Below are 22,526 nucleotides of genomic sequence, written 5' to 3' on the forward strand. Positions count from 1 at the left end.
GAAATAATTGAGTCTAAGAGATTACTTGATTTGAGAGTTTTGATCGTCAACCTTTGGATCATCCCCGTTAACAAACACAAGTAAGTCGTTCTCGTTAATAATTTAATTTTCCTTGGTGTTTTATCATCACGCAAACAGCTTCGCCGCGGCAATCAGTGCGAAGTACTGATCTCGCCCGTATGGGAGAGTAAGCTATCATCCGCATAATCATACAACATTAATTTCAAGCAACAGGATATTCATTATACAAGCGAAGAGACGATGGGAGAAAAATAATTTATAAAAATAGAAATTCAAATAGAATAGCTGATAACAGATTTGTTGTTCCCTACAACCCTTTTTTATTGTTAAAATTAAATTGTCATATTAATATAGAAGTATGTTCAATTGTACAGTGTATAAAATACTTATTCAAATATTATTATACAAATATGATGAGATTATACAGTACCTTTATACAAGATATTTATGTCCACCTGAAGCTATGCACAGGTTATTAGAATATGCATTAAATGAAATATCGCATGCTATAAAACGGTTAGCTATTCATGATAAAAATGAACAATATGTATATTTTGTAGAAGGAAACGAAAAAAAAATTAAGAATACAATAGTAGAAACTACGTTAAGAGCATATTTTAAACTAAATCAAATAGATATTGAAGCACAGAATTATTTATATTCTGAAATACCAGTTCATTATACGTTTAATAAAAAATTAAAACAAAAGAAAAAACTACTAAACCATTATTAAGCAGAATGTATTTAGTCAATCCGAAGTATCGAGAACGATATTTTGTTAGATTGTTACTTTTACATGTGAAAGGAGCAACTTCGTTTGAAAATTTACATACTGTTGATGGTATATTATATTCTACTTTTTATGAAGCCGCTATAGCTAAACAGTTGGTTACTGAAGATAGAGCATGGGATAAATGTTTAGAAGAAGCAATTCAATTAGAGTTTCCGAGTGCATTATGTGCGCTATTCGCCTTTATTTGTATTCATCATAATCCTATTAAAGCAAAAGAATTATATGAAAAATATAAAAATTACTTTTATCACCCTAAATACGAAAAAAATGTTGGTGAAAATATAGCACTTAATAGAATTGAGAGAAATTTGCAAATAAATGAATATTCCTTAAGTGATTTTAATTTACCCATTATAACCGCATGCATAGAATAATGTAACGATGAAGTAACATTATATAACAAACATGATAAACTAAATGAGTTACAAATAAATGTAGAATCTTTAAAAGTTAATCAGAAAAATATATTTAACGAAGTTTTAAAAAGTTGAAATACTAAACATAACAACTGCTTTTTTATTGATGGAACAGGAGGAAGTGGGAAAAGTTATTTACTCAATGTTTTGATAGACCATTTAAAATATTTTAATATACCATTTTTATATGTAGCTTGGACAGGCATTGCTGCAAATTTATTAAATAATGGCAAAACGGTCCACTCGACATTTAAACTGCCACTTAATATAACTGAATGCACAACATGTAATGTAAAAACTAACTCAAATGATGGTAAAAAATTAAAAGATGTGCAAATTATAATATGGGATGAGATATCAATGAAATCGAAATTTGCTTTTGAAGCAGTCGATCGTCTTTTTCAAGATTGTAACGGGGTGAGACTTTTGACGTGAGAGGAGAAAATCACAAAAGGAGACGCCGGGACCGAGAATCGATCCGGCGCTCCCGAGATCTCTAGGCGCGCGTGCTACCACTTGAGCCAACGCCGTCCTATTTCGTCACTCTCTATCCTGCCTCGATTACCGGCGTGGCGAGGGACGTTGTTCCTCATTACAAGATATATGTAATGAGAAAAAAATATTTGGTGGTAAAACTATATTAGTGTCGGGGGATTTTAGTCAGACATTACCTGTTGTTTGTCATGGTAGTCGTACAGAACCCTGACAGAAATTAAAACTAAGAAATGTAATTAATTCCAGAGAAAAAAAATCTGCTTATAAAAAATAAGACAAATTAAGACATTCGAAGAAAGTAAAAAAATAAGAAAACCTAAGAATTATTACACAATAATGGACAAATTTCTGGCTAATTCTTGATTTTTTTTAACTTTTCTTGACTTTTCTTAGTTTTTCTTAGTGGTTTTTAGTTTTTAGTAAATTTTCTAGAATTTACGCGAAAAAATTACTTTATTATTCCCAAAAAATATTACCCTGGGGTGGATTCAAACCCTAACCTTTTGGTTTAGAAGCAAGAACTCTAGCTCGGCGCTACGGCTGTATTGGAAATATAATATCTTTTTGTACACTCGACGGACAAAATATCTGCGACGAACTATTTAAAATTTGCTAGAGTAATATGGTCTTTGCGTCAGTTAGGTTAGGCTACTGGCAGTTAGGTCATCAAAAACCAATGGCAGCCTAACCTAACTTACGCAAAGGTCGCATTACACTTGCAAATTTCCAAATCGTTCGTCGCAGATGTTTTGTCCGTCGAGTGTACTTATATAGTAATCGAACATATTTTTTATTTTTGGAAAATTGCGGATCATTTGAGTTTGAAAGAGCTACTTCCTCCGAAATAGGTAAAAATAAAATAGAGGAAAAAATGTTTAATTCAATCTGATAGTTTTAGTATAAATGACTAACAAATAAATGTTAAGAAAAACCAAGAAATATTAAGATAACATGATAAAGTTTAAAATTAATTTTAAAAAATTAAGAAAAACTAAGAAAAGCTAAAAATATTTAATAAATTTGTCTATTAATGTAGATTAATTCTCAAACTTTCTTCAAATTTCTCTAGAATTATCAAGAATTATTTTCATTTCTTAGTTTTTCTTAGTTTTTCATAGTTTTAACTTCTGCCAGGGAAGTTATTGAAAATTCTGTTAAACATAGTCATTTATGAATAAATTTCACAGGCATTACACTAAATGAAGATCTTCGTGTTTCCGACAATGATAATAATTTTAAGCAATGGCTATCAGATGTAGGCGACGGAAAATATAAAAATTCTTATGAAGAAGAACATCAATTGTTCGAAATTCCTGTCGATATAATAACGGAAGAAGAGGATATTATAACTGAAATTTTTGGACAAGAGATAAAAACAGATGATTAAACATTATGTGATAAAGTTATTTTGGCTCCTAAAAATAGTGATGTAATCTCTATAAATAATGAAATTTTAAATTGTAGAAGGTTAAGCTGTCGAATACTTAAGCATCGATGCAGCAGAAGATGATAATGGAGAAATTTTCGATGTTATGTTACTGACAGAATTTCTTAATTCATTAACACCTAATGGACTTCCAATTGGTATCGAAAGTTGGAACCATTGTAATACTTTAAAAAAATTTAAATATTAATGAAGGTCTTTGTAATGGGACGAGGTTAGCTGTTGAAAAATTGTTAAAATATTCAATTCAAGCAGAAATTTCGACAGGAAAGCATGTTGGAAAATTGGTTTTGATACCAAAAATTAATTTATCACCTTCTAAAGAAGAAATACCATTTAATATGCGACGAAAACAATTTCCTTTAAGATTAGGTTTTGCAATGACAATAAATAAATCACAAGGACAATCATATAATAAAGTTGGTATTTACTTGCCATCACCAGCTTTTAGTCATGGTCAATTATACGTTGCTCTTTCAAGGGTTAGGCACAGACAAAATCTTAAAATGCCACTACTTAACAATGCTATAATAAAAGGACTGAATACAAAAAATAAAAATAAAATTTTCACTAAAAATATAGTATACAAAGAAATTTTGTAATTTGTTAGAATTATTATAGCTCATACTCGGCAGCAGCATATTAATTAGCATATGTAGCGCTGGTATCTATAATAATATTTTATCAAAACCGCCAGCAGTATCTATTAAATGCAGGGCTGGAATTCATAAAAAATAATAAAATAATCGACAAGAGTATAGTAATTAATGCAGCGCTAAAATCTAAAATGATATATTATAATAACCAGCAGCAGCATATTATTTAATGCAGCACTGGAATGCACAACAAAATAATATAATAATAATCAACAGCATCATATAAATAAGTATAGCGCTATCATATATAACAATATCATGCGAATACTGCCGATGAAATATAAAAAAAATATGACTCTCTAAAAAATTCCTTACCAGCACGTTCACGCCGTGAGAGTCGGGCAACGGAAGAACGTTGGCTAACACTGGAAGGGAAAACTACGAAAGCGTTAGAATCAATGTGCTGGTAATAGCTTAAACAATTTTTCTAATATTTATAGATAGTATATATCTGATATGTATATGCAGTCTACGCATGCGCAACTTTGTATATAAATAGCCAGTACAGTGCTTTTATAGCTCAGTCTGTTTTTGCTCTTTGAAGCGGAGAGGTCGGTAAAACATGAAAATATTTTAAAAATATAAGTTTAATATTTTTCTAATTTGTATATAAATAGCCATAAAATTTACTTTAATAGCCATACTAATTTACTTTTAAGCTATGCAGTTTATGCTTTGTACTGCCAGGTTAAGTTTAGATGTATACTGTTTTACATTTGAACTTTTTGTGCTACGAACTTGTTGTTACTTTGTCGACTTTATGGGTTTCAGAGGAGGGGTGCGGTTTGCTTCAGCGATCGGTGAGACGAATCTGAAATTGTTACCATGAACTCAATATTGTTACATAAGCAAACGCACTGTAAAAGAGGTTCAAATGAGATGCAAATTAGAAATAGGTCACTCTAATTCTAATAAATTAAAAAATATAGATAGTGTGATCCTGAAAGACCGGAGAACCGGAGAAAAAGTGTTCATGCTTAATATAATGTATAATATAATATAATATAATATAAAAACATATTTCATTCGATACTTTTGCATATTTCCCTTCGGATGTTGTTATAAGCAAATATTTTTTTAAAAATACATCGGCACTTCGGACAAAGTACGAGCAAATAGGGAAATATATATTTAAAAAATACGTAGGCACATGCGGGAGAAAGCCTAGGAAAACCGAGAATTAACTCTAAAAACATAAGCTCTGAACCCAGCTATCCTCCGAGCCGCCATTTTTAATAAGAGAATATTTATTCAAAGAATATCTCGGCAAATCGGAGAAACGCGAGCAAAACCAAGAATCAAATCTAAAAACAAAAGCCCTAAACCCTGTTACCTCACGCGCTGCGATTTTTCATATATTTTTATTTAATTAATACGTCGGCACATCAGAGGATGGCGAGCAAAGACAAGGATAAAATCTAAAACAAACATGCTTAAACCTCCCTGCTCCACAAGCCGCAATATATAATTAAATTATAAAAAAAAAATACTTTGGCAATCGGAGGAAGGCGACCAAAGGCGAGGATAAAATCTAAAACAAAAATGCTTGAACCCACCTACTTTGTGCGATTCCAGTCTTATCAGAGAATACCTGTTAAATAAATGCGTCAGCAGAACGGACAAAGATCGCCTGCCTCCGAATTTCCGCCAGATTTAAAAAAAAATTATTTTGTTAAAATGAAGGCGCATAGGGTAGGTGGGTGTAAGTGTTTTTGTTTTGGTTTTAATCTCTCGAACTCTCGTTCGCCTTACTCCGATTGGCCGACGCATTTTTTAACAAATATTCTCTGTCAAAACTCAAGGCGCACAAGGTAGGTGGGTTAAAGTTAATTGGTTTTTGTTTTCTCCTTCCCCTCTTTTGCTCACCTGCCGCCGATTTACCAAAGCATTTTTTTAGATAAAGTTCGCTCGTCTGAAACTGCTGGCGCGTGGGGTTTGGGTGTTTTTAATCCTTATTGATTTCGCTCCCCTTCCTGCAATGTGCCAAGGTATTAATACTATACAGTATACTCGCTACGCATGGAGAAGGTGGGTTTGTGCATTTTTGCTTTAGATTTTATCCTTGCTTTCGCTCGCCGTTCCCCGATGTGCCGAGGTACTTAATATTGTACTTGCTACGCATAGGGCAGGTGGGTTTAGGCATTTTTATTTTAGATTTTATCCTTGCCTTTGGTCGCCTTCCTCTATGTGCCAGAGTATTTTTTTTAAATATTGTTTTACTTAAAATTGCGGCTTAATTTTCCTCCCAAGGGAGTAGTTTTTTTCTCACTCTGCAGCCTATCCGTGTGTGTCTAAGTATTTTCAAAATTTTTCAAATGTTCAAAATTAAAAAAATTTGTTCAGTATATCATTGTTTTACTTTGAAAAGTCCTCGAATTTCCCATTCCTTTCATATGCATGATGAGTGGCCTATTCGTGCACTTATCATAAAATGTACAGTGTGCAACAAGGGGGGAGTGACTTTTTCAAACTCGGGTGATGTTTTGAGCACTCGTGTTCGTCTCGGGCGGCTACTACTTCCGCTCGACTCCCACTTCTGCTCAAAACGATCGCTAGAAAAAGCCAATTTCCTCCCCTAGTTGCACAATAAACTATTTTTTAAAATATTGTTTTACTTCAAATTGTTATAGATATAAATTGTATTAATTTTATAACAAAACTAAATATTTTCAACTACTGCATTGTATTATTAATACCATTGATACATAGATTTATTATTTACTAACCCTAACTCATACATTTCCTATGCCATCCCGCGTGAAAATATTATATGAGATCTCATATGAGATCTTATATGAGATCTCATGTAGATCTCATGTAGATCTCATATAGATCTCACATTGAAAAAGTGTGGTTGTATGAGTGTCTCGACTAGCCTTCTGCAAAGAGTCTCAGTAGTGCAGCCTGTGATAAACCGCAAGCTATAGAGGGCTTTGTTGACTTTTTTCGTAATTACATCCATTTGCGGTTTGCAAGTAAGTTTACAGTCTAATACAACACCAAGACTCACGACTGTCTCACTGAAAGGGACGATCACTCCGTCCGGCAACGGAACCCCACAACATTTCTTGTGCTAATCGAGCCACGCCTTTCTGAAAATTATCTTTGCTGGTGTGTAGATAAATCTGAATCGTCTCGGTCTCGCTTCTCGGTTTGCAGCGCAACTTCTGGTGTAAACAGGAGCGTATCAACTGTGTCGGCACAGCGGCGTCCAACAACACCCGGTGATCCGCTGCGGCGCGAGCGCGAACAGGTAGTCGCCTGCCGAGCCTGCAGGTGAGCCACCGTTGCTCCATGCGGCTGGTAGGTGAGGTTAGATCCTCCGACGATACCTCGGCGCAACAAAACAGTGTTGTTATTCCTCTGCTGCATGCATAAATGCAGCAGAGAATAACATTGTGTAGCGCAAATGAGTTTTTTTATTTTGAATTAAACATAAAACACGTTTAAAAACTTTCAATTTATGATTCTTCTTTTTACTTTGACGTGGCCGCACGACGCCTTTGTAACACGGCACTGAATCTATTAGAAACCAGCTTAATTTAGCTTTCTTTGTTCATTGTGCAACTAATTTTATTTAAGTATTTTGTCTTAGATTTTACGGCATTAATTTTTGTAATCCTACTTAGATTCTTGTGTTCTTCTTTATGTTTAAATAATCTTACTTTTTTGTATTATTTACACATACTGGACTTATGTTTAAATGATTTCCAAAAAAAATTTTTCATCTATGCAAAGACTCATATAAAGATTCACAAAATGCAGAATCAAGTGAATGATAACACATTTCTCCGGCACCTCCATTTTTTATTTGGAAATTCTGGGTTTTCGTCTTTCTTTTTCTATACGATCGACAGAGAAGCGACTCTGTGAGACGAGATATATGCATTTAATCCTTCCTTACTTGAGTCACTCAATCGATAAAAAATTAGAATTATTCCACAAAGGCAAAATCCAAATCAGTATAAAAAGCACTCAATAAGTTTTTCATTATAATTTCCAACTGCTCACTAGGCCGTCTCGGACACAACTAACGCGCGCTTTGGCAGAGATGTTGAAGTAAGAGAGGGAGAGAAAAAAAACGTAATACTTCCTTTTTCATCTGAAGCCTTTGGTATATCATTCAGATTTGTATTCTTTAGAAAATTTTCTAAAATTAGAATCAATTTTTTCCATTTTGGATTACACGTTACGCGCGAAAAATAAACTTGTCTGCCACATTTTGTTATAATAGCCATTGCATCTTGAAAGTGTTGTTTCGTATATCTGTGACCTTCAATATATGTCGATAATGGCATAAAAAGATATTCGCCTTTTTTTTCAAAATTATCAAGAGTATTGAAACTACTATTGACTATTACACTTAACAATCCTTGATAACACTCTATCCTTTATGTTTTAATTATTTTTTATATAGATTAAGCGATTATTTTCTATCATCACTTAAAAACCGCTGCCAATTCTTTGGCACGTAGCTTCCTTCAACATTATGTATTATTTAATGTCAGAATTGTTTTTACTTCATACATAATTCTATCAAGTTTTTTTTGTTTGATGGATAAATTTATTTCGAATCAATTTTATATATATATATATATATATATATATATATATATAATTAAATATCTCTCTCTCTCTCTCTCTCCCTATCTTTCTTTCGCATAGCTCGCATAGCTAATTAAATGTAGGTGCACATGCATTCGTCTAGTATATAGTATTTATCTCATATGTGGGGGAATTTGTCCCGTTGGCCGCAATGTCATGAAGATAGCCCAAAATACTCTCAGGTACTCTCGAGTATCTTCGATATATCCTCGAGTATCCTCAGTATACCCTCGGGTACTTCCGGTATACCCCTGGTATACCTCCAGTATACACCCGGTATATCCTCGGTATATTCGAAGATCATACCTTCGATGGCTTCGAGTACCGGAGGGCATTCGTATAGGTAATTTTATTCTCTTTCAAGTACATATTAGGCAATTTACTTTCGTCAACTTATCCAATAACTTTATTAGAAAAAACTGAAATCTCAAAACTAAAAAATCGATTTAAAAAAAAACGGGTCCAGAAAATGTAAGAACGGACTGTTACCCCGCTATGAACTAGTACAAAAAAAATGAGACTTGGTGGATTAAAATCCACTGAGTAGAAGCTGAGCTAGAGGCGATACGAACACACACGCACACACACACACGTATCTATACGGACCTTTCCTAAAAACATTATTTTTCGATTTAAAATGCCTCAAAACATATTTCCTACGTGTTTTTACACAAACTCCAAAAATCTACTATTATATTAAAGTGCTTAATATACGTGTGTCGTGAAGCCTTTCACATCTTTCCCCAATAACTTAATTTTTAATTTTGGACTTATAATTTTGGACCTTACAATTTTTGGGCATTAGAATTTTCCGGCCTCAAATATTTTTGGGCCTTAACAGTTTTGGATGTTAAAATTTAGAATCTTAAAATTTTTGGGCCTTAATAATTTCGGGTTTTTTAAATATTCCTGTGTGCTGTGAAGCCATTTATATATTTTCTCAATAACTGACATATTTACATCTATTAGTATAATTCTTATAACATTTTAATTTTTTGAAGTTCTATAAACTGTGTAACAACGTAGACTTAAGTTTAACAATTTCAGACCCGTCTCAACGATCGCAGAAGCGAACAGCGCCCCTTGACTAAACCCATAAAGTCGACAGTCACAACAAGTTTGTAGCACAAAAAGTTCAAATGAAAAACTATATACAAGACCAAAGCTAATATGACAATACAAAGCAAAATAAAAATTGAAGATCTTCAAATTTCAAAGGCCAGAGCAGACTGAGCAATCAAAACAATTTTCCCGGCTCTCTATACATATTGGTACGCATGCGCAAACTGCATTGATGAATATCAGATATATATATGAATATTATCGTACAAAATTATCATAATTTTTCCGAACTGGCCACTTCTGAAGTTCAGAGCAGACTGAGGAATGAAACAACTTTCACGCACGCACACACACACACACACACACACACACACACACATATATATATATATATATATATATATATATATATATATGGGACGTTCCACGTCAAACGTAACAAAGCTCTGCCCAAAATTCGTTTTAATCTAAAAATTTGTAAAAATATGGAAATTTTAACATTTTTTATGTACTTTCAATTAGTGAGGGGTGTTTTTTTTAATTTTGTTCCCAGACGGTCTACGCGTTCCCTAACCTTAAAAAATTACTACTTTACGAAATGATCAAGCTGTCAGAAATCACAGGGTCTTAGAAAAATTCTAAGGCAACGACTATTTTCATGTATTTTGAGCTGCTGAACAAGAATCCTACGGTCTTTTTTACCGATACCTCAAGCGCTCGTCCCTAACCTCAAAAACCATCCAAAATGTCTTTTTTACGCGGTTAAGAAATTTACATCTAGAGGAAGATCATTCACGAAGGCTATTTTTATGAATTTTGGTCCACTGAATTTGATCACGAAGCTAAATTTTATTTTTCTACTTTTACTTCAGTGCACTTAAATAATGTAACTGATTACTGATAATATGGTTTATACTGTGCAATTTTTTTTATTGATTTCTATGAAAGCTCTCTGCGTTTTACAGGGTTGAGACTATCTTTATTACAAAGCTCGCATTACTTTCTTTTTTATATTTTTTTAAGTTTTTTAATTATTACTTTTATTTTTGTATATTTGTATTATTTTGTTGAACATATTTTAAATTCAATTATTAATATTGTACTATTGATAATGGACTTAGTGCATTAGAGTATCTAAACACAGTAATTTTTTTGTCGGGAGAAACTAAAAACTCATGTCCTTCTGAAATTTTTGTAACAGACGGTGCAGCCGAGAATCTTTTCTTTAGTGATCTTGAAGTTTTTTCGTAATCTTTTTTGGAATAGTGAAAGAATGTTATTGTTTAGAACTTTTGTCTCGCCCAGTCATAAAGTTGTTTTGAATTTAAAATCGCTTCCGTAGCTTTGGCCTGCAAGCTGGTACGAGTAACTTCTCTTTTTAACACGGCTCCTACTCCGTCACATGAACCCTTTCCGTGAGCAGTAGCATGGAAATGCCAATCCGCCATTATTTGGAAATCTGACTCATGATTAACCAAGTTCATCATTTGATATCTATTTTTATAGTGCTGCTTTGCACCATCTGTGACGTATATAATCTTATTCATTTTGGGAATCTTTTCTTTATTTCAGAAATAATCTTTTCTTGTAAAATATAAACCGCGGCCGTATCATGAGTAGTACATTCGGAAAGAGCTATAAAACTACAATGCCTTGTTTCATTATCTTCTCTGTAATGTAGTACTGCGACATTTATTGTACACTGATCATTGTTAAAATGAAATTGCTGAGCAGCATCCTGAACGACGTAAGCAAAATTTTCAGAATAATCCATCTCCAGAAGCCTTTCGTTCTCTTGTAAATTGTTCTTCTGATCTTTTATATATTTAGATTGATTTTTTGCGATGAAATGATGTGGTATAAGTTTTTTTAAACTCAAAGACAATTCAGACGTAAAATCATCCACCGAAAGACATTCTCTTTTTAACGTACATTTATTTGTTGACTGCCAGACACTAAAAATTAATTCTTCAATCTTATTTTCGTATAATACAGAAGATACATGTTCTTCAAATCTTCAAAAATTACCACATTTTTGACAACTTCCTAAAAAAGAAGCAGGATTCTGATTTCTGCATAAGATGGACGAAAAGCAATCGATATAACCACTTATTGGATCACCAGATCCCTTCGTGAGAATCATTTGAATGCTTCAAGCATGGCCTTGAAATTTTGGTGTATTACACATACACACACGCTATGCGTGCCTCTTTCACCAGCCAAAACACACCATTTTGGACGTAGTTCGGCGAATTTACTAAAGCTGATAGGAAATTGTGGACATTCTTCTTTAAAAGTTCGATACAATACTTTAATATCACATAGTAGCAATCGTTTTGGAACATACTGAGTTTCACCATTTTCGTTAATTTTAACTACATCTTTCTTATTCGGCATAACTCGACTGTTAATATCAGATTCATAAAATTTGATTACCTCTTTTATTGTAATTTCAGGGAAACTTTTCCCTTTTTTCGGATCAGGAATCGCTAAGATACCGAATTCATCTTTCAAATCTCTCGCCTTTTTTGCAATTCTTAAAGAGACATTAAACTCTGATTCAATATCGCGTAATGTCCAGCATTCAGGTGCTATTGTCAAAATAGAAACTATCAATGGATCATTTGGAGGTAAAGAAAATAACTTACTTTTCAGACCATCCAACATTTGTTCTAGTTGAGCTTCTCTCTTTTTAATATTTAATTATAATATTTAAAATTAAAATATAATTAAATATTTTGATATTTTTTACAATAAAAATTCTCATTAGCAAGTATCAAAATATTACCAAATTTTGATAGTATTAAGTATACTGCAAACATAATATCTTATTGGCAATAATAATGATAAAATAAATAATAAATATGTTTAATGAATGTTTTAATTTAGCTGTAACATGAAACGGTTCTAAAAACATTTTAAAAATTTTTAATACCACACTTTGAAACGTTGTAATGAAAGTTTAAGAAATATTGGAAAAAACGATAAATAAACGATCGAATGTCCACACTTTTTGGATTTTATTAATTTGATAAAACGTTTATTAAGTGTTATAAAGTTGTACACTGTAAATTGTTATAAAATTCTAACAAAAATAGTTAATCACTATAAAAGATTGTTTGTATTTAGACTATGCTTTACAGTTTTTTACAGAATCATACACTTTTTACATTTTTTTTTATATTTATTTTTATTATTATATTTTTACATTGTTTTGTAGTTAATAACATTTCTAAATTTGTTAAATTTTAAAAATTTTAAACTTTAAAAATGTTATAAACTGCAGAAAAATAAAAAAATTAGAAAAGATGTTTGATTGCACAAAATGTGAAATACGTAAAAAAAATATAAAATATAAAAGAGTAGAAATCTGTAAAATCTTGTAAAGCATGCTTCTTTACGGTTCTCTACTATTTTTAGTATAATTGTATAGCTAAAGAGCTAAATTTCTTTTTTATTTTGGTAATTTTTAGAATATCCCAACTAAGGCTTTTCAGAATAAATTCAATTACAACGCGGGCTTTGTTCTGATTACTTATGAAGTTTAGTAATATTTGGCCATTATGAACGCCATATGGAATTGACGTAATCGAGTTAATTAAATCAATAAATTTTCTAAAATGACAGGTATTTCAATCATTTTCCAAAAGGAATCACTCCATTTCATCTATTTATTTCTTTGAATCCATGAACCAGTATACACGACCAAAAATGTTTTTAACAGGTATAAAGTAAAGGTACGTCCAACTAATTATTTAGGCTTTAAAGGCATTTGGTTTTAATCGAATATACTTAACTAATAGAAACCAAAAGAAATAAGCCTCGTGTTCAAATTCAGTGGCTCAAAATTCATAAAAATAGCCTTGTCAATAATTTTCCTCTAGACGTAAATTTCTAAAGTCCGCGTAAAACAGACATTTTGGGTGGTTTTTTTGAGGTTAGTGACGAGCGCTTGAGGCATCGATAAAAAAGACGGTCGGTTTCGTGTTCAGCAGCATAAAATACATAAAAATACTCTTTGTCAATAATTTTCCTCCCGTCGATCACAGGATAAACCTCTGAACTGCGTGAAAAAGCAATTTTGGGGGTGTTTTTTTTGAGGTTAGGGACGAGCGCTTGAGGTATCGGTAAAAAGACCGTAGAATTCTTTTTCAGCAGCTCAAAATACATGAAAATAGTCGTTGCTTAGAATTTTAAGGTAGTAATTTTTTAAGGTTAGGGAGCGCGTAGCTCCGCCTGGGAACAAAATTTTAAAAAACGCCCCTCACTAATTGAAAGTACATAAAAAATGCTAAATTTTCCATATTTCTACAAATTTTTAGATCAAAAGGAATTTTGGGCAGAGCTTTGTTACGTTTTACGTGGAACGTCCCACATATATACAGGGTGTCATTTTAATCTTTAATCTCAATTATCTCGTTGGCAAAGCATGCCAGCGAAAAAAGTTTCGGATAAAAGTTTTAGGATTTTTCCCTGGCTATCTGATGATGACCTTGACAATGTCATTGAGCGTGACCTTCAAGGCCATTTGAAGGTCAAGTCGATTTTTTCAAATAGAAACCCCTACTTTTGGCACCAGAAATGGAATGAGCGGGAAATTTTACGTTTGAATATGACCTTGCCTTGACCTTGAATTCAATGGTCAAGGTCATTGGTCATGCCGATAACAGTACAACTGGTTAGCTGAACTCGAATGCATTCAAGGAGAAAATGTTACCCACAAAAGTTTTCAGTTTTCTCCCCGGCTGACGAATGGTCATCTTGACCCTGTCGTTAAACAGGATCTTCAAGGGCATTTCAAGGTCAAGTTGATTTTTTGAAATGGAAACCCCTACTTTTAGCCCCATAAATGAAAAGAGAGTGACATGCGTTCAAAAATGAAAAAATTTTCAATATTTCCAGAAATTTTCAATATTTTCTAAAATTTTCGTAATTTTTTCAGTTTTCAAAAATTTTCAAAGTCATTCCATTATTTTGTATTAGTGTCAATTTTCAAAATTCTTGATGTAGTTAAGTCATTCCATTATTTTGTATTAGTGTCAATTTTCAAAATTCTTGATGTAGTTAAGTCATTCCATTATTTTGTATTAGTGTCAATTTTTGAGAGTGAACTACTCTCAACAGTTATGTAGATAGCAAATTAGTGCAGAAAAGCTTAATCGTGTTTTTTACTTCTTGTAAATCGATAATTATTATTGAAAAAAATCTGTTTCCCTGTTGACTGGTCTGTAACAAATTATTTTGATTTTGATCATGGCTGATTATGGTCCCAACGAAATCGTTGATATGATCATGATTTTGGGAGAAAGTCTTAGAAATAATTATGCATCAGCTGCCAGACTTTATGCTGAACGCTATCCCAATAGGAGACACCCAAGTAATGTTACTATTCAAATCTTAACTCAGAGAGCTCGAAATGGAGCTTTTGTTCGTCAACGCCGTTATCATGAATACGACGAAAACGATCCTCGTGTTATTACCATTCTAGCGATTATTCATCTTGATCCTCACATTAGTACTCGACAAATAGAAAGAGAAGTAGGTATACCTCAATCAACAGCATCCCGAATATTGAGAGCGAGAAGATATCATCCTTATCACATAACATTAACACAACAGTTAACTCCAAATGATATGATTTTGCGAGTACGTTTTTGTCCATGGGCAATACGAATGATTCAACAAGATCAAGACTTTTTCAGGCACGTTCTTTTTTCAGATGAATCAACATTCAGAAACACTGGAGAATTGAATAGACATAATTGCCATTATTGGTCAGATGAAAATCCTCATTGGTTCAGGCCCATAGATAATCAACACCGCTGGAGTGTTATGGTCTGGTGTGGAATCATCAATGGCTATTTGATTGGTCCTTATTTCTTTGAAGAGAACGTGAATGGGGTAAACTTTTTGAGATTACTTCGAGACATTTTACCTGAATTACTAGAAAATGTAGACCTAGCCACAAGGCTAAGAATGTGGATCCAATTAGATGGAGCACCACCACATTATGCACGCACTGTTCGTGATTATTTAAACACCCGCTACAATGGCAGGTGGATTGGGCGAGGTGGCCCAGTTGCCTGGCCCCCTCGTTCACCTGATTTAACCCCTCCCGATTTTTACTTATGAGGATATCTTAAGAATGTTGTTTATGCTCAACGGCCAACAACGCGAGATAATATGATCGAACGCATTCGTACAGCTTGTGCAGCAATCCCTCGAGATGTTCTACTTAGAACCATAAGACAATTCAGAGCTCGACTTGATCTTTGCATCCAACAAAACGGCGGTAATTTCGAACAATTAATCAATGGTTAACTCCAGTTAACATTCCATAAAAATACAAAAAAAATAACAAAAAGGGAAAAAACAAAAAAAAACAAATAAAAAAAAAAATAAAACAAAAAATGGGATGCTAAATCCTTTTGACAACCTCCTCGATGGTGCATCCTGGGTTCGGCTGATGTCAAAGGTAATTTCCGCACAAAATATGATTTGTTTCCAAAATCACATGTTCGAACGTAAAATTTCCCGCTCTTTCCATTTCTGGTGCCAAAAGTAGGGGTTTCTATTTGAAAAAATCGACTTGACCTTCAAATGACCTTGAAGGTCATGCTCAATGACATTGTCAAGGTCATCATCAGATAGCCAGGGAACAATCCTAAAACTTTTACCCGAAACTTTTTTCGCTGGCATGCTTTGCCAACGAGATAATTGAGATTAAAGATTAAAATGACTCACCCTGTGATTGATGATTCTCATGTGTGTGTGTGTGTGTGTCTATATATATATATATATATATACAGGGTGACCCAATTTAAACGGGCACCGCTCATAACTCGTCAGGGACAGCCACAATCGAAAAAATGGTAGAGACGAAAGTTGTAGGATATCGAAGGGGCAACCCGATGGTGAACTTGGATTTGACCTTGAACGCGTTTTTCAAGGTCATTTGAAGGTCAACTTTGGATTTTTAAATATGAACCCCATTCTTTTATTGCGGGAATGGAAAGAGCGGTAAATTTTACGTTCAGAATGGTATGTTCGGTTGCAGCACTGAAGGTCATCGCAAGGTCATGCAGCCAGAATGAAACCCCGCCTACGTAATTCCTCTAGCAACGCCAAATTAAAAAAAAGTGGTAGAGACCAAAGTTCTTGTATAGGGGGGGGGGGGGAGAATTGTGACCTCGAATTTGAGCCAGTCCTACAAGGTCATTTCAAGGTCAAATTATTTTTTTTCAAACTTTACTTTTACTTTGTATCCGAGATGAAATCCCTTCTTAGATGTTCTCTGTCCAGCGGCCAAGACGCAAATGAGCCCTCGCTAGCGTCCAAACATAAGTCTCGCTATTCCCCGAATGATCCCTTCCGACGGTTAACTTGCGAATGACTCCTCTAGGTGGTCGCCACCTACCTACCCGAACTCCTGATGTGCCAAAAATAAAAATGGCTCCCGAAATAAGCCTTTTAAAATAAGTCCCGCGCTCAGTCTTGCCACCGCGACTCCGTCGAACCTTCCCCTACGACGCTTAACTCACGAATGATTTTCAAGCAGGCGCCCCGGCCCCGCGCCGTACCTGCCGCCCGAACTTTCGATTTGCAAAAATAAAAATAGCCTCCGAAAATTGTTGAAAGAGTCTCACACTCGGCCTTCCGCCAAAAATATTATTTTTTTAATTTGGCGTTGCTAGAGGAATTACGTAGGCGGGGTTTCATTCTGGCTGCAGGACATTGAGATGACCTTCAGTGCCGCAACCGAACATACCATTCTGAACGTAAAATGTACCGCTCTTTCCATTCCCGCAATAAAAGAATGGGGTTCCTATTTAAAAATCCAAAGTTGACCTTCAAATGACCTTGAAAAACGCGTTCAAGGTCAAATCCAAGTTCACCATCGGGTTGCCCCTTCGATATCCTACAACTTTCGTCTCTACCATTTTTTCGATTGTGGCTGTCCCTGACGAGTTATGAGCGGTGCCCGTTTAAATTGGGTCACCCTGTATAATCAAACAAGTATTTTGATAGTTTTCTAGCTGTATAGAATGAGACCAAATCCTACGGAGTCATAAAAAAGCAAATTTTGTCGATTTTACAAGTTTTTTTTTCCATTTTCTAAATGAAAAAAAAATTCTACAAAATTTTAAGGGACAGATTTATATTCAGCGTGAAAAAATACATATGAATAGTGTTTACAGGCATTCAATAAAAAAAATCCATTGTTCTACAGTGACTTTTGTAAGTTTTTTGCGAAAACCATCAACTTTAACGAATTTTCCTGGGCATCAACCATTCTGATTATTTTTTTGTGATTTCTGATAGTTTAGACATCATCCTCTAAAAATTTCAGATTGATCGACTGACGATACGGAGCTATTTGATTTTGGAACACGAAAAGTCGAAATACCCTATAGTGCGCCTCTCGGTTAATGTTAGATATAAATGTTCATAGCTCCAAGGAAAATTAAAAAAAAATGATATTGTTATAATATACCCAAAAAATTAAAAGGTTGAGCAAGTTTGATTATTTTTCTGTGTATATTAATAACATAATGTGTAATGAGTTACAAATATAATATAATAGTATGATGTATGTCAATTAAAACGAAATTACATATTAAAAATAAAGTGAGATCGAGTAAGTCGAGTTTATAACAACATTTTTGCAAGACCTTTTTCCTGACTTAGACGCATGCGCACTACATGAGCCAATAACAAAACGTCTATCTTGGCTTCACAAAATCCGGCCATGACTTTTATATAGAGAAAGAACTAATATAACACAAACTCAAAATTGTTATGTTCAATGATAGGCTCAGTTTAATATTCATGAAACAGGCATGGTAAGATACGTGGTAAGTACACAAGAATGGTTTGTATCTGATCAATATATTATTTAAGTATTTAGTTAGCAATTATTTGATTCAGAACTTAATTGATTCCAACAATTCTGTGTTTGTTATATTATGAATAAAATAATATTGTAATATTACTATAATATTGTATAACTTATATTATTTAGTATGCTATAACTTACTTTATTCGATTGATCATATTTCTTTTTAGATCTGTAATTTTGTTTCAATCGAAATTATTATGTTACATACTATTATTGACATGCACTGTAATATAGAATAAATCAAACTCGGCTAACCGTTTACTATTGTTGAAAGTTAATGTTTTTGAGACATTAATTTTTTTTCAATCAAAATTATTAGAAGTATCTGAAATATGGTCTGGAAATAAAATGTATGTTTTATAATAGTACATTATGCAACTAGGGACTAAAGTCGATGATTATTCCCGCGGGTGGGTGTACTGCCTGAGCGAAGCGAGGGCAGTAATCACCCGAGGGAATAATCGACTTTAGTCCCGCGTTGCATATAGAACTTTATTCACGTCTTAACGGTGTAGCCACTTTATTCCCTTGAAAAGTGTGACTTAAGTCAATGCAAATTAAATATTCAAAAATTTTCAAAAGTTTGTAAAGTTGAATTTTTTTTCAATTTTTCAAAAGATTAAATAGTATATCACGTGCCTTGGAAAAACTTGGACAGTCCATATTTCCTGTAAATTGTCACTTGAGCCGAAGGCGAGGCCCCATAACAAAATATGGGCTGTTCAATTTTTCTCCCGTGGTGCGTATACTATTTTTCTTCACACCAGCGAAAATGCACATTCCCCTCCAGGCGCCCGGGAGGGAATGTGATACTTTCGGTGCAGGTGTGGAGAAAAAGCTACTTTAGTCCCGCTTTTCAGGGAATAAAATGGAATAAAAAGTTTTAATTACAAACAAATCACAGTTAATGAACTCGCCATTGACAATTTTTGAACCATAATTGATTTTATGTGATCGAACTATGTCAAAAATGTAGTTCGATTAACGAAAAAAATTACATTAATTGAAGTTTCTCATTAAGTTATTTTTTATATATTGCAACTGCAGAAAATTCTCAAATTTTCAGTTTGCGAGCTCCGCCTCAATCAGTTACGTCAGTGACGTCAGCTCGCGGCGCGTGATTAGATAATATGCACTATTATATTATTTGCACGAAAAAGATATCAGAGGCTTCACATGTTGCCAATATATATCTAAATAAACTAAACCATACATTGTGAATTACGATTAATAAACGAACGCATTTACCGATAATCTCTTGTACTTATTTCATCACCCCGATATTTTCGCAGCAATCGTGAACTTAACACCTCACGAAGATCAAAACCATCGACTCTCACATGTAACATTTGTACGATAATATTCATATATTACGATAGCAGTCCGCGCATGCGTACAAATATATTATAGGATAATATTTGTAGATTTTTCTAGTCTTTGCGACAATATGTGTGTGTTAGGGATGTAAGATTCTTGTCGATATCTAGCTATATCGATATTTTCTTTTCGATATATCGATAATTTATATCGATATTGGCGGCATCGATAATATCGAAATGTCGATATAATTTTGAAGATATCGGCTAACGATATTTGCCTTTTCAATTGCGCGGGTCAGGTGTGGCAACTTTATAACTATTTCTTTTTTAAACGCGGGTTGCGACACTGCGACATGCGCACGCGTTTCCGCTTGATTAACGTGCAGAAGACGCGAGACGCGAGTCGCGACTCGCGAGTGGCTGTGGTGGATGTACACGGGCACGGGCACATCGGGAGATCTGGACATCGAAGACATCGAGCACGAGAACGCCATCGACCGCCTCGACGTCGCGAGTTGTGGACATCGCATCGGAGACATCGAGCACGAGCCACGAGCCACGAGGACGCCATCGACCGCCTCGACGTCGCGAATCGCTACGCACTTGTAAAGTTGTAAGTCGTAGTGTCGCACGATCGCACCACAACTACAGGCCTATGGCAGGAAAAGTAAACCTGACCTAATTAACTGAATACGTAAAGGGAAAACAACAAAGCGTGAGAGAGCACGAGTTACAAGAGTTTCAATCTGAGTCCGAACACATGTTGGAAGGTAACAATATTTTTTAAGATTTACCGTTGCGACACGGTGTGTGTATGTGTGTTCGTGTGCGTTTGTGTATGTGTGTTCGTGTGCGTTTGTGTATGTGTATGTGTACCTGTAAATTGTAAGGATATAAAAAAGTTCAAGTCTTCAATTTCTAAACAAATTTTGTATGACTGACTTTTTTAATGTAAAATTTCTTACAGATAATATACTAGCTGATTTAGATAACTGTTTAGATCAACAAAGATCTTTGTTAAGCAGGTTAAAATGTAGATTAAACGAAGAAAGCAGTTTCGCTATAGAAGATTTATATGATTTTAAATCTATATTACTGTCAAGTAGAAAAACCGTAGAAGAAATTTTAGTTTTTTGGGAAACCGTAGAAATAGAAGTAGATAAATTATATTTACAAAATTCGAACTAAATTATTAGAGAATTTATCTCTCATCAAAAGTATCTTGGAATGTATATTCGATTGGTTTTTAAAATTAGACTTATCCGATGATAGCATAGCAGACACAGTCTTAATAGACAGTAGTTTCGACAGTGACAGGGAATACGAAAATTAGCAATATTTTGATCAAGATAAGTAAGTAAATAAGAAAAGTAGAGCAGGACATTTCTAAAATTTTTGCGATAGTTCTTAATAATCATTTAATTACATACTATTATTCTTTTCAGCATATTGGTAATGGGTTGAGTCTTCTTTTCTTTCATTGAACGAGTCACTGAATGGTAGAATTAACAAATTACTGCAAGAGTGAGAAGTGAGATCCCTATCTCCTTACCTTTAGAATAGTATGCATATATTTTGTTTCTAATTTTTATATGACGCTGGATAAATTCTGTACAAAAATATTTTAATATACTACACAAAAAAATTCTAATAGAAACATGAATAATTTTTTAAATATTCTAATATTGAATTGTAATCATTCTAGTGGCTCCAAAAAAAAAACGACGTCTGGAAATATATGACCAAACCATTGGATGGATCGATCACCTGCAATCTTTATAATGCTGCTATAAAAAATTCTGGCAACACATCGAATTATCGTGCTCATTTACAAACTCGTCATCCTGAAGATTCCAGTGCAGCTAATCTCAACAAATCAGCATCAGCGCAAAAGCGTAAAATTGTTAGCAATAAATTCATAACTATATACGTATATAAGTATGTAAGATAGCTTTAATGTCTTTTTTATTTTTATATAGTTTTCGCCGGTGACGGTGACAGTGACGGAGAGCAACGAGAATTCTATGAATACTAAATTGAATCAAGAAACAAAAGAAAAATGTAAATCTCAAAAAAGCACTGAAAATGGACCTCTGAAACCTAAACAATTAAAAGTTGATAATGTATTTAGGAACCAAACATCATTCAAAGGTATATTTTACATAAGAATTATAAAATAGTTTTTCGGTACAAAACATAATATTCGATATGCATGCAAAAATGGGTTATCCTCTCTTCGGTTGGGCGACAAATCTTATACTAGTAAAGAAACAATTTTTTCGCTCTTTCGCATAATTTGTATGCATATTTTCAGATGGAGTTAAGGCGAACGAAATGCTGAATAGAATTCTATTCATGATAGATCAGATGCCGTACAACTGCGCCGAGAAGATAGGATTACGCACATTATTAAATTATGCGGCACCGCTATATAAAATACCATGTCGTGTAACAATAACACAAAAAATGGAAGCAAAATATGAATTTCTCTCGAACATTGTAAAAAATGATTTGTCAAAAGTCAAATATATTGCTTTGACAATGGACGTCTGGTCAGACATATTAAATAACATCAGTTATTTAGGGGTGACCTGCCATTTTATCAAAGACTATAAACTACAGTCTATAAATATAGGTGTAACGGAACTAAACGATAATCATACGTCAGACAATTTAAAGAAGTGGTTACTGCAAATTATTAAAGAATGGAACATTGATTTAGAGTCGGTTGTGGCTGTCGTAACCGACAATGCAGTAAACATTAAAAAGGCTGTGAAAGAAGCCTTCGGAGAAGATCGATGTCTCAATTGTTTAGC

General features: G+C 33.8%; 1 protein-coding gene across 18 annotated transcripts in view; it reads left to right on the forward strand.

The window, feature by feature from the left end:
* The window catches only part of LOC100117353 (kinesin-like protein KIF13A), a 1,179,147-nt gene that overhangs the window by 41,424 nt on the left and 1,115,197 nt on the right, over nt 1-22,526 (forward strand). For 2 of the 18 annotated variants that reach the window (XM_032601921.1, XM_032601918.1), the window contains exon 2: nt 9,478-9,701. The exons of 15 other annotated variants lie outside the window; for them this stretch is intronic. The gene's annotated coding sequence lies outside the window, so the exon portion shown is untranslated. Of the gene's footprint in view, nt 1-9,477; nt 9,702-15,211; nt 15,394-22,526 lie in introns of those variants that run through there. One more of the 18 variants, XM_032601919.1, reaches the window with a different exon arrangement.

Source organism: Nasonia vitripennis (genome assembly GCF_009193385.2).
Source record: "Nasonia vitripennis strain AsymCx chromosome 4 unlocalized genomic scaffold, Nvit_psr_1.1 chr4_random0004, whole genome shotgun sequence".
NCBI lineage: Eukaryota > Metazoa > Arthropoda > Insecta > Hymenoptera > Pteromalidae > Nasonia > Nasonia vitripennis.